The sequence below is a fragment of the Lottia gigantea genome (assembly GCF_000327385.1).
Source record: "Lottia gigantea unplaced genomic scaffold LOTGIsca_38, whole genome shotgun sequence".
In the NCBI taxonomy this organism is placed as follows: Eukaryota; Metazoa; Mollusca; class Gastropoda; family Lottiidae; genus Lottia; species Lottia gigantea.
The window spans coordinates 677,670-690,480 of NW_008709295.1; positions in this window are offsets into that span (position 1 = coordinate 677,670).

Consider the following 12,811-nt stretch of genomic DNA (forward strand, 5'->3'; position numbering starts at 1 on the left):
GATGTTTTCACTTTTCAAATAGATGTCATTGTCCTGAGAAATTTGATTATCAGATTATATATTAAAAGTAGAAATAATTTTAAAAAACAAATCAGAAAAATAAATTTAATCATTTAACATGTCAGTATTAACCTACCATACATACTATGACATAATAAAATCCTATAAATGGACTGAGCATAAAATACTATAAATAGACTAATGGAAATCCCAACAAGACAATTATCCAATCATAGCTCAGTAGGTATATAAAGTCATGTGACATTGCAGCATGTTACTTTATTTTAGAATTGAATTCAACAGAAAGGTTTGCTTATTCATTTAATTTTGCCTTGTAGTGTTAATACAAAAATGAAATTCTATATGGTTTAATTATGTCATTCAATATTGGTCAAGGGGGAAGGTTTCTTGGCATGTTGAACTGAGTTGCTGAATGATATTAGATTATGCTACAATAAATTATGTCAGACTGTGGTGGCTGTGTTTTACCAACTTGCCCACAGTACTTCTCAATATTATTCAAGATTTTGTGATATCACAAGCTCATTTTTAACTAAAAAATGACAGTGATAACAACTTTTAATGCAAACATAATTATATTTTAATATTTTAGATTAAGTTTATTATATATGCCAAGAACAAAGAAGCAAAGTAAATTATCCAGACGAAAGAAGCAGGAAGAGTTGATGTCTGCATTGAGAGAGAAAAGAGACATAAGTGATGACTCGAACCTCAATGCAGATTGTTTTTCTGATGTAGTGGAAGAGATGTCCATTGCAGATGATGGAAATGTCAGCCCCACAAATGTGATGAATTCAGATGTATTGGAAGGAAATCCTTCTGTTACAGATGATAGTTCCCATTCTTAAAAAAATGGGTGAAAACTTGAAAAAATATTTTAAATTTGAAGAAAAGCAGACAAAGGTGATTCGACTGAAAGGGTTAAATTCGGATCAATAAAACAGTCGAAAGAGGTATTATAAAGAATACAAAAATTTGAGAAGAGCTGATACTGAATTCAGAGCAGCTGAAAGAAAAAGTGAAGTCTGTCATAAACAGACAAAACGGGTTGATCCCGAATTCAGAGCAGCTGAAAGAAAAAGTGAAGTCTGTCATAAACGGACAAAACGAGCTGAACCTGAATTCAAGTTAGCTGAAAATTTGAAAGGAACTCCTAACGAGGAGAAAAAGAAATGAAGATCCCGATTACAGAGATTTGAAGAGAGAGGTTTGAGCTCAAAGAGCCAAAAGAGCTGATCTTGCTGTAAGAAAAGCTGAAAGAGAAAGGGAAGTCTATGGTAAACAGACTAAGAGAGCTGATCCTAAATTCAGAGCAGCTGAAAGAGAAAGGGAAGTCTATGGTAAACAGACTAAGAGAGCTGATCCTGAATTCAGAGCAGCTGAAAATTTTAAAGGAACTCCCAACAAGAGGGGAAAAGAATTGAAAATCCTGATTACAGGGATATGAAGAAAGAGGTTGGTGCTAAAAGAGCTAAAAGAGCTCATCCTGATTTCAGAGAAGCTGAAAGAAAAGACGAAAATGTGTCAAAACTTTTTCGAAGACAGAATAAAGAAATGTCATCAACTGATGAATTAATTGCTGAATTTCATAAAAATATTGAAAATGGGCCTACTTATGTATGTGTGTCTTGTCACCAATTGTGGTTCAGACATAGTGTAAAAGTAATTCAAATGAAACTGCAGAGCTTTGTTTGAAGAATGATGGATTGGTATGTGGTACATGTGAAAGGTACATAAAGAAAAACAAAATTCCACCTCGTTCGATTGAAAATGGAATGAATTTTCCAGATAAACCGAACAATCTGGAATTATACCCTTTAGAATGGCGACTTTTGTCTCCAAGAATACCTTTCATGAAGGTATATGCTGCTCCCAGGGGAAAACAGAAGAAATGTTGTTAATGTGCCTGCTAATGTCACTACAACTGTCCGAATGCTGCCTAGAGCAACAGATGACACAATGACAATTGCAGCTCAGTTGAAAAGACAATTGAAATACAACCATGCTGTGATAACTGAAAACATTCGGCCCTACAAAATCAGAGAGGCTGCCGAGTGGCTTCAGGAACATGGAACTTTGTATAAAACAGAAGGCATTTGCTTTGAAGAAAATTGGAATCAGGATCTTGAAAATCAAGACAATGGAAAAGTCTTGAATGATTCTGAATTTGACGAGATTCCAGTAGTCGTAGACTCTGATCTAAAAAAAAAATGATAGAAAGGAGGATCTTGAAAAGCAAGGCAATGGACAAGTCTTGAATGATTCTGAATTTGATTCCAGTAGTCGTAGACTCTGATGTCAAAAAAGATGATGGAAATGATGAAAATTCTCTAGCACAGTCTAATGAAGATAACTGGAGTGAAGATGAAGGTGATGTAGAAGTTGCGAGCTCTAAAGACACATTTCTTACATCACCTGACTTTATTGAGAATGATGAGAAAGAGAGAGTTCATAATTTTGCTCCAGGAGAAGGTAACTTTCCCTTGAGTATATTTATGGACAAAAACTCTGAAGAACTTGCATTTCCAAACATTTTCTTTGTGAAAGGTCGAACTATAATTTCTGATAGACCTACTAAAGTTTATTACAGTGAAATTTGTAAATCAGAATTGAGAAGAGATGATCGGAGGGCAGCCAATTGCATTGACAACATTTTTTTTAAGTTAAAAAAGTTGCAAATGAAAACATTGCTTGGCAGTGCTCAAATTGCCCTTCGAAAAAACAAAACTGATGAACGGAAAATAACAGTTGGTGATTTAAAAAATTCAGCAACTGTTAAAAATTTGATAAATTTTGATGATGGATATATGGTGTTAAAAAGACTAAGAGGTTCACCTCCTTATTTCAAAAAGGCTCCTAGCGATTTATTTGCTATGATTAGGCAGCTGGGGCCTGCAACTTTTTTTTGTAGTTTCTCAGCTGCTGAGACTCGTTGGAGACATTTGTTACGGATTCTTGGTAGAGTGCAAGATAACAAAGAATATACTAATGATGAGATTGATAACATAGATTGGGAAACGAAAAGTAGATTGGTGTCTTCGGACCCTGTAACTTGTACTAGGCAATTTGACTTCCAGGTCAAACTGCTTTTTAAAGATGTTCTAAAGAAAGAAAACTCACCTATTGGAAAAGTCACAGACTATTTTTATAGAGTCGAGTTCCAACACAGAGGCTCACCACATATTCACACATTGTTGTGGTGTGCGGAAGCTCCTGTGTATGATGAAAGTAGAAATGATGAAATTTGTAAATTTGTAGATTCTACAATTACGTGCAGTAGAATGATGGACGATGATGGACGATGAAAAGTTTGTGAAATACCCAAACAAGATACTGAAGATGCCATAAAATTGTATGAAATGCCAGAAAATGAGTATAGGCCATTTGATGAGATCTCTAAATGTGCCATCAGCTCAGCTTCCGTGTACGGGTAAATTTTTGTAAGATTTTGGTCATTCCATTCATGGCGAAAAGTTGAAAATCAAATGTGTTTGATAATTTATTCCACGAATGAACAAATGCTTGTGTGTGCCCGTAACTAAAGATATCTGCATAGAGGTAAATATATCTACGCATGCGTAGTCACGTGGCCATTCAAAATGGCTTCGCCCTGCGAGTTCGTTAACGACGCTATTCTCGAAGAAAATCTTGTTGACATTTGGCCTGATTATGCCTGTCTTTACGACGTAAGATCTAAAGATTTCAAAATTAGGGAGAGAAGAGAGGCTGCAATCACTGAAATAGCCGAAAAGCTTAATCAAACAGTTACAGTAACTATCGTATTGTGAATAGCCTATTAGCCTATTGCAGGTCTAGAGTAGGCCAAGGCCGGCAAGGACAAGAAGTGATAAGAATTTACTCTGCTTTGTGAAACCGTTTCACATCTGTTGACATGTATTGAATCAAATTGGCAAACTCCATATTAACTATTTAATCACTTAACCTCTAGCTAGGTACAGGTAAGCTATTAGCCTACATCTCAAATCACTCTGACCTAGGCCAATAGACCTATTTCCCTGTATATATAAGTATTATGAATGCCCTGTAAACGTATTATAAATTATAGCTATTATACCTATAGGCTAAATACGCCTAATAAAGCGTTCAGATAAACCTTTAAAAAATAAACTTTATTGTACCCACAAACCCTTTTAACAAAACATTTTTCTGGGCTAAGGCCTACGAACTACGACGAAGGCCTATATATTAGGAAATGCCTATAATTCATATTATATGGCGTTTCAGTTAAATAATTTACCTGGTCGTTAATGGGTGGTCGTAAAATTTAAGCAAAATGTGTGTTAAAAAAAATTAAAAGTCTAGATTTTCTGGGACATAGGATTATTAACAGGTTACGGGGTGTATACAAACGATCGGTCGCCTAAAAGAGTGCAGCCTTTGATGCATGCAATATTTGTAATTTTTCTTGTGTATTTAAGGAGATTGGGTGAGAGCAAAACTAAAGACTTTGAGAAATAGCTACACTAAAGCCAAGAAGCCACAGGGAAGCGGTAGTGCTAAGAAGAATGCGGGTAAACGGACAACTTGGCTGCTTGAAAGATTACAGTTCCAAGCCCCTTACATAGCAGTAAGGACGTCTGTTTCAAGCTTAAATACTGTTCCATTAATAGTTAATAGTTTACAGTTCTATCATGCTGTCCTGCCATGGTACGGATCCAACCTTGGATTGGAAATATGCAGTTAGACGTTCACGTTGGTCCTTGGCGTTTTTTGTGGCATTTCTGCCCATGCAAGGAATCATTCCTGTTAATAATGGGTCATTCCTCCATGATCCCGCTGTTACCCTTTACTGGGTAACATCTTCAATATCTCGTACACTAGTGTATGTGTGTTTGTTTTTTACCACCATATAATTGTGAAGACAACAAGCGGCTAAAATAAAATACGTAACCTTTTCGGTGTTCAGAGTGATTGTTGTCAGAAACACTCTAAATCTATTGGCAAAATGCCTTAAAAGCATTTTCAACAACACGTCTTGCACGAGATAACCAATAATTGAATATCCTCTTCTCCTTGCTAAGGTGTCGATATGGGGAGGGTTTCATCATATTTAGATTCATTGGAAAAGCGTCGTCTCCAATCATATGATAGCTTACTTTTTCCTCAAAAATATATTATCACTATCAGCTGGTGGTGGTATGTTAAGGGTGTTTTCTGAAACAGCCTTGTTAAGAACAGAATCGTTGAACACACATTCATCTCCTGCTGCTCCGGCATCAACGCAGATGAATTTATAATTTGCGTCAACCAGAGCTAAGAATAAAACACAGAAAAAATGTTTATAATTGAAGAACTCAGAGCCACTGTCACAACCGAGGCAGTATGGGTAGTTCCATTTCAGTTTGAATTCATCAGCAACCCATTCTTCTTCTGAAGGAGACAAGATATAGAAAAACATAAGATATAATATCTAATATGTTTATTATTTCAGCACGAAAAGTTCACTTGTGACGTTGAAGACGATATTCAGGTCGATGATGGTGACATAAGTTTTACTCAAGATGATGTGGAGTCCCCAACTACCACGCAATCAAAATCAACAAAGGAGTCTCTGAAGTCTAGAGCATAATCACGAAAGAGACAGGCAGGTGAAGAATATTTATTGATCTAAGGTCTGACTCAGTCGATAACGGAAAGAAAAACTAAGAAACAGAACTCCGATGATGCTTTTGGACGATACATCTGCGAGACATTGGCAGAGCTAGATCTATGAATTAGGAATTTAACGAAACATCGTTTCAATGATGTATTGTATCATGCTCAAATGGGAACATTAAGTCAATATGAACCACAGAGGCAGAACAGCCAATCATTTAATTCTTCATTCCCCCAGCATACATCTTGGCTCTCGAGCAATATGCCTCACTATGCTCAGAATTCCCGGATGCAACAGAGCCCATAAGAAACACAATCTGAATACACTAACATGCTGTCTCCACAAACAAGTTGGAGGGCTCCAAACCAACAGCATACGAATAGTTCCGAATCAGAAAATATATAACTTGATCTAGTTCGAAACCAATCTAAATTAAAATAAGATTACAGTTTGGTAACTTTTTGGTTTTCTGATATTTTAGTCTACGTTATCATCTACCAAAGACCTGTCACAATGATGTAAAGAAAACCAGGGTCTTGATAAGAGATCATACGATACTGTCATACTTCCCTACCTTAGGTTTCGCTTTCCCACAATTCCTTATTGTTTGTATCAAGAAACGAGTTCTACATGACTTTGATTGGTTGAAAATACTACCTTTGCTAGACAGTGTGTTAGATTACCATGGAGAATAATAATATCAGAAAGATACATTTTAATGTAGTTTTTAGATTGGTTCTAGGCGCCCGATACCACTTTTTATAATGAAATATCGTTCATTAATAATTGATATCTCCAATGTATTGCTTAACGATTATTTTGGGTTTTCGAATTTCGTTTGTTTAGCTGATACTATAATTAAAGAGGCATTATACACAATTTTTATAATCAAAAACGTCATAAATTATAGCTGAGAATATTTCGTTGTCTTACACCTACCAAAAATCTGAAAGGGTTTAAAAAGTTTACGTAAACCTTTTTGAATTGTTTTGGCGTTAAAAATTTGTGACTTTCTGTCATGAAGTTTTCGGAAATTTGAGCAACAAAATTTACCAAGCAACCAAAATGCTCCTTTCGATTACCAAATCCATATTATAAGTACTTTTGTAAAAATAATTCATTTACAAAAGATTTATAACATTCAACGACTCATTATTATACACTTAAGCATGTTAGAATGGCCTTGTTTGAAAATCCCACTGCGATGTAAGAAATTACCTTTAAGAATTGTATTAGTGTATTGAATATTGCTATGCTGGTCTCTTCCACTATCCCAGAGATCGTTCTTTCACCCATTCGAAATTAGAACGAAAGACATCGGAACGATTCTCCTGAAATTTAAATCTCTGTGTCAGACCTATTATCTGTAGCCAGATAACATAGTATAACAGCCAGATCCAGGTTCGAACCCATTCCTTTCTTTCGACGTTGATTACGGCGTAGTAACAGCGTTAATAGTAAAATTTCTTCGTCTTCTGAAGACGATGAATTGCTATCCATCAAATTCAATTCCATGGGCACGACCATTTTAAGTTGTCACATGACTACGCATGCGTAGATAGATTTACCTTTAAGCAGATAGCTTTAGTTACGCGCACACACAAGCATTTGTTAATTCGTGGGAAAAATTATCAAACACGTTTGATTTTCAACTTTTCGTCACGAATTACCAAAATCTTACATAAATTTACCCACACACGGAAGCTATCGCCTTAAGGAGAAGTGCATGAATGAATTCTGCCTGAACTGATGGCTCGTGTGTGCGCCGGACTTTACTAAGAGAAGAGTATTTACTATTTACTGCTTTTTATCTTTGTTATTCCGCATAAAATGCAGATAATATTGAATTTCACAGTCGTAAATCTTCGTGATTATTGAGATATACGTTTAAGTTGTATTTATAATAGTATCTACTTGTCACTGTGATACCTATAACACATTTTCGTCACAATTGCAGATACTGACTTATGACTTTTCTAAGGCGGCAAAGCTCTTTCAGTTTTGAAAAAAAAAACAATCTTGAGAGCTTGGTTAAAATAAGCTGATCTTGGGCAAATTCTGTGAAATCGTGAAACCTGTACCTTAATTAAACCAGAAAAGGAGGTATGCCTGGTGAAATGATTTCTTTTGCAGGAGTTATTGGGTATCATTTTATGTTTATTCGTGTCTCCTTTGTAGACAGTATTATCTCGAAAACCTATGATTTTGTGACTAAACGTTTGCAGTGATATATGGATGGATGATGATTGTGGAGAATTTCAAAGAATTCCCAAAACTTTTCTATTGAATATTTCCAAACTATGAAAATATCATCAAAAACCGACCATAAAGTAATGGGTCAAACGTTCTGAAGGTTACAGGTATGTTTTACAACTGAATGTCAATTCATTGAGACTTTAGCAAATCTCCAAGAGTTGTAGAATTTCCTCATCTGGTCTGTCTGTCCGGGTTTCTCTCAATTCCTTTACGGACTTCCATTTACATCGATGTTAGTGCACATCAATGGAAATCAAGACTGCATAGGATCTGTATCGCAGATAATGTCAAGGTCTTTGAGCAAATTCCTGGAACTATCTTGTTATCACCAGAGTGTATTGGGCAGTTGACATTTTGACTGTTTTATTTTTAATTTATGGTTTTTGAAAAAAAATATAAATGTGTACGCGAATCGTTTTCAGCCATCCTGAGTGCAACCGGATTTGCCGGATACGAAATTAGTATGGTCAATAGAGTCGCACATGAGTTATGGAACGAGCATGAAATGTCCTCTGGTTGAGGACGGCTTTTACTACAGGCTGAGAGTTATGCCGTTCTCCCATAGTTCTAGTCAGTGTTGGCCTAAAAAAATGCTAAGGAGAAAGAGGTTTCTGATCATACTTAAAAACAAAAATTACAGATTCAGATCTATCTACATGTTTTAAATAAACGATAATTATCTAATTTGGGGGTAAATTATGAGATCAGTTTACAATCTCAAAGTCTCTGTTTGAAATTTACAATAAACATTTTTTTTTTCACAAACATATTGACTATACCACACATATCCGTATCCATACGAGAATAATAACAGTTTTACGAACGTTGTCCACGTAACTCTTCCACTTCCAGCATCATCCCACATCATGACATAGGTTAGGATACCTAAGGTTTGACATTCCCAGCAATTTTAACCAAAACTTTATGCACTTTAGGTTATAAAAAATCTTGAATGCAGTTCAGTTTAGATTGTAACCCCCCTAGACATAGCTGAAATATCATTATCGGATCTCCTTAAGGATAACAACTGTGAGGAAATATACCGGGAAACATGATTGAATTTAAAATTAGATCAAGATGGGATGACTTCTATTGACTGCTTCAGATCTTCATTTACCATCTGGACCTGAAATTTTAGTTTACAGTAGACAATATTTCTGCTCTGGTTATATCCATATCGCAGTTATTGCTGGTGTATCCATATAGAGTATCACGAACTTCTAACTCATCATCTAAAATAGGGGATTTCTCGGTAAAAAGATCTTCGAAATATATAATATTTTATTGGCATCAGATACTTGTGTGGATTTCTTCGTGCTTTCAATTGTTTATTCGGGGTTCAGAGAAATGATGTACTCTGTCAGTCAATAGCCGATAATATTAAAATTATCTAAGGGACGTAACCCACGAGAAGAAAATGGCAGTATGGCGAGATATTTCGGAAAAGTAAGTAGATCTAGATCTTGGTGCCTCTGGCTGCATACTGTAAAATAGGTCTATCTAAACTAGACTAAATTTGAAAATTCACATCCCTTGATACAATATTTTCTGAATCTAATTTTGGCAAACATTTCAAAAAAACAATATAAGATAGACCTACTACTCAACTGACCGAGAGTCATGGAATTGGATTACCTTTGAATCTCAAAGTTTGAGTTGATGAAAATGTCAACCACTGGAAAGATTATTTTTTGTAAACATGATTTTACAGAAGGGAATTTTCAGTCCGGAAAAGTATGTCATTTTCACATGAATTTTCTGGGAGGAAAGTGTGTCTATTTCAATTTATGTAACATCACTATGGCTGAACCTTATATTTCTTTGGACCCAAACCGAAGATATTTCAAGTCAAATGACATGTAGATCTAGTTGAAATTTTATTTTGAATATTTATGAATTGGAAAAAAAATCAATGTTGTCAGAGAGTAGATTCTGATATATCTACTAGTAATATCCTTAGAGATGTTGACCAATAAGATTTCATAATTATTGTAGATCTAGATCTACATCTGAAATATTTGCATCTACAAATCCTAGGTTTATTAGATCTAGGTTCTGTTTGCCTAACGCATAGTGTTATTTGTTTTAGGGTAAATGCAGTTAGGATATCATGCAAAATAGCAGTAGAAAAGGTGGCAGAATGCTTAAACATCAGTAAAAAAAAAAGAGAGTGAGAGGAAGAATGAGATAAAAGGCACAGGTGTAGGACCTAAGCCAGATGTTTAATTTCGAAAATGGGAGCTGATTGTAAGTAAGTAATGCAAAAATAGAATTTAAGCTTATGTGATTGCAATAGATTTTTTTAAATGCCATATAGATCTTCATATCGTCGAAAGTGACGATTACTAGTAGCCAATTTTTAAAATGTTTATCAAGCTTCACACTATCACCTACAGCTGTCGTATGGATAGAGGGACTAGTGGATACCAGTTGTCATCCAGCATATTGTGGTAACTATTTTTCTTCCTTTTACTCTCATGGTTGGCAAATGTGGCCATAAGAATCTATTTTTCCTCGATTCGTTGTATTCAAAGATTTCTCTAAGGATAACATTTTATGCTTTTGGCTATTAAATGTTGTCATTTCAGGGAAGAGTACATTTTTGTTCCATTCTCAGTTATTTCTATTAATATAAACTTCATTGTTTTAAAACGCGGCTATTTTTATTAAATTTTTTATTGTGTACTTTATGACGTCATAGTATCACGTGACAAACAACAAAGCATGTTATCTAATTTTCCTTTTTTTCTTTTGATAATTCAGGTGCATCAAATGTCATTCCAGAACAATGTGAAAGTGAGATCATCAAGTGTACTGTGAATAATAAGTATACGAAAACAAATTCTGAAATGCATAGTCATACATTTCACTTTCTGATTATGTAGCTGGGTTGAAAGTTTTGTCCGAACTGGATATATATTTCTTTATTATAGAAAAGACTGTCAATGTTTTACCTGAACTGACTTTAAATGATATTCCATCACCTGACCCCATTTCTCAATATTACATATAATATACAATATAATACAATAAATATACACAATAGAAATTCCAATAAGTTTAACTCTGATCATCAAATCTCTTCGCCATCCAGGAAAAACTGAATCGGAAATCTCTACCCTGTTGTAATACAAAGAGACTCTCAACGTACGTTGGGTGTACGTAGCAAACTTCTATAGAAACCTTCACAATTACATTTACTAATCAGAAAATATTCATGTAAACAACATCGAAAATAAACTAATTTATATAATCAACTAAATTTTACACCCCAAAATACAAAGTGAAATAAAAATTACCATAAACATCTTTACAGCGTGCTACCAGCTGCATGGTCACCAAACAAACACTTGACTATCCATAGCTACTTACCTCAATGTTACACACAACAACTCTCTTCTTCGTTTCAGCAGCAAGGTTTATTTTGGATAGATAACACACTGCTACACCACCCAGGAATGGTCCAATCCAATACACTATAAAGTTTTCCCAAGCTATCGTTCCCTGACATCCAAGCTTGTGACCGAGCCGGATTGAAATACATCCCTGTTGAGCTCAAGCCGATGATAATAATAACACTTCCATTGGCGTTTTTTATCAATTGAATGAGGAGGAACATATTGGTAACATTGGTCTGAATTCCATTCATAGTGACAAGTGTTATAGTTCACAATAAATACAAACATTAATGAAAAAAGTATTAACATAAAAAAAATTCAAAATCCTAATAAAATTATTTGATTTCGGAGAAGTGAGGGTGTGATTATTTTTAGTTTCTCCTACATATTGTTTGGGGCATTTCTTAGAATTTTAGGTATCACATGTTAGATGCTCTTGGATCGGATACAGGCTACATTTCGACAATCAGAGGATTGCGCAAAGTGATTGAGTTTCGGTATTGATAGCTAAACAATTCCATGGAAAATAAGAGCTTATCTCTTTGTGTGAAAACATATCTTACATCGTGTTCCGACATAGAAAATTGGTCCACAAAAAGTCCAGTCTTCATGCGCCCTTTTGAATGTTTGTCACCACATCAGCATAGTTCAAAATGCACTATAAAACTAACCCCTTTATATGTCTTCCAGCTTCTTTTCTTATTTCTTATATTATTTTCACATAAATCACATTTTAATTTTTTTTAATTACTCTAGTGTCATCATTACTGTCGAGCATTGTAAAATCTTTCGAAAAATCCCACTTTACAAAAGTTCTTTTATTAACATTTTTTTCCAAAACCTACTCAGAGCCATAAGATATAACTTGGTCTGATAGAACTAGAAGCAGTGCTACTTTCATAACATTTAAAATATTTGACAGTTCGTAATCATAATCATAACTTAACATTAAAAATTGTACCAAAGAAAACGTCTGCTTAATACCGGGTGATACTCACTCCGATCTAGAAATTCAAATGATTTAGTATATCAGTAAGTCACATAACCGAATTTAGAACTTTGCGTAACCTTTTAATATATACTATACTCGTATGCTAATAAAAATATATAGTCATCAGTTACCTCCCTTGAACTATTAGATTTGGTGGTTCAGTAATCAATATTTTTTATTATAGCTTTCTTGTTAGTCGTGTATGTTAAACAGCTATAGGGAATGCTTACTCTTCTAGACACCTGGTACCACTTCTTTAATAGATACTTACTCACTTATGATTTGGTTTGAACCAAATAGAATCTGACTCTATTCGGTTCGACTTGCTTTTCCATCTAGTAAAGCCTTTACACTGTCCAGACAGGTTATTCTAGACCTTCAAGATAACTTTTTATGTTAGTAACACAGTTGATGTAATTGAACTAGGCACTACAATGTTCATCATTATAGAATGTGAAGATAATAAAATATGAGTATTTGCTTCCTTTTTTGATGCATATTTTGTGTACTTTATAATTCCTTTCTTGT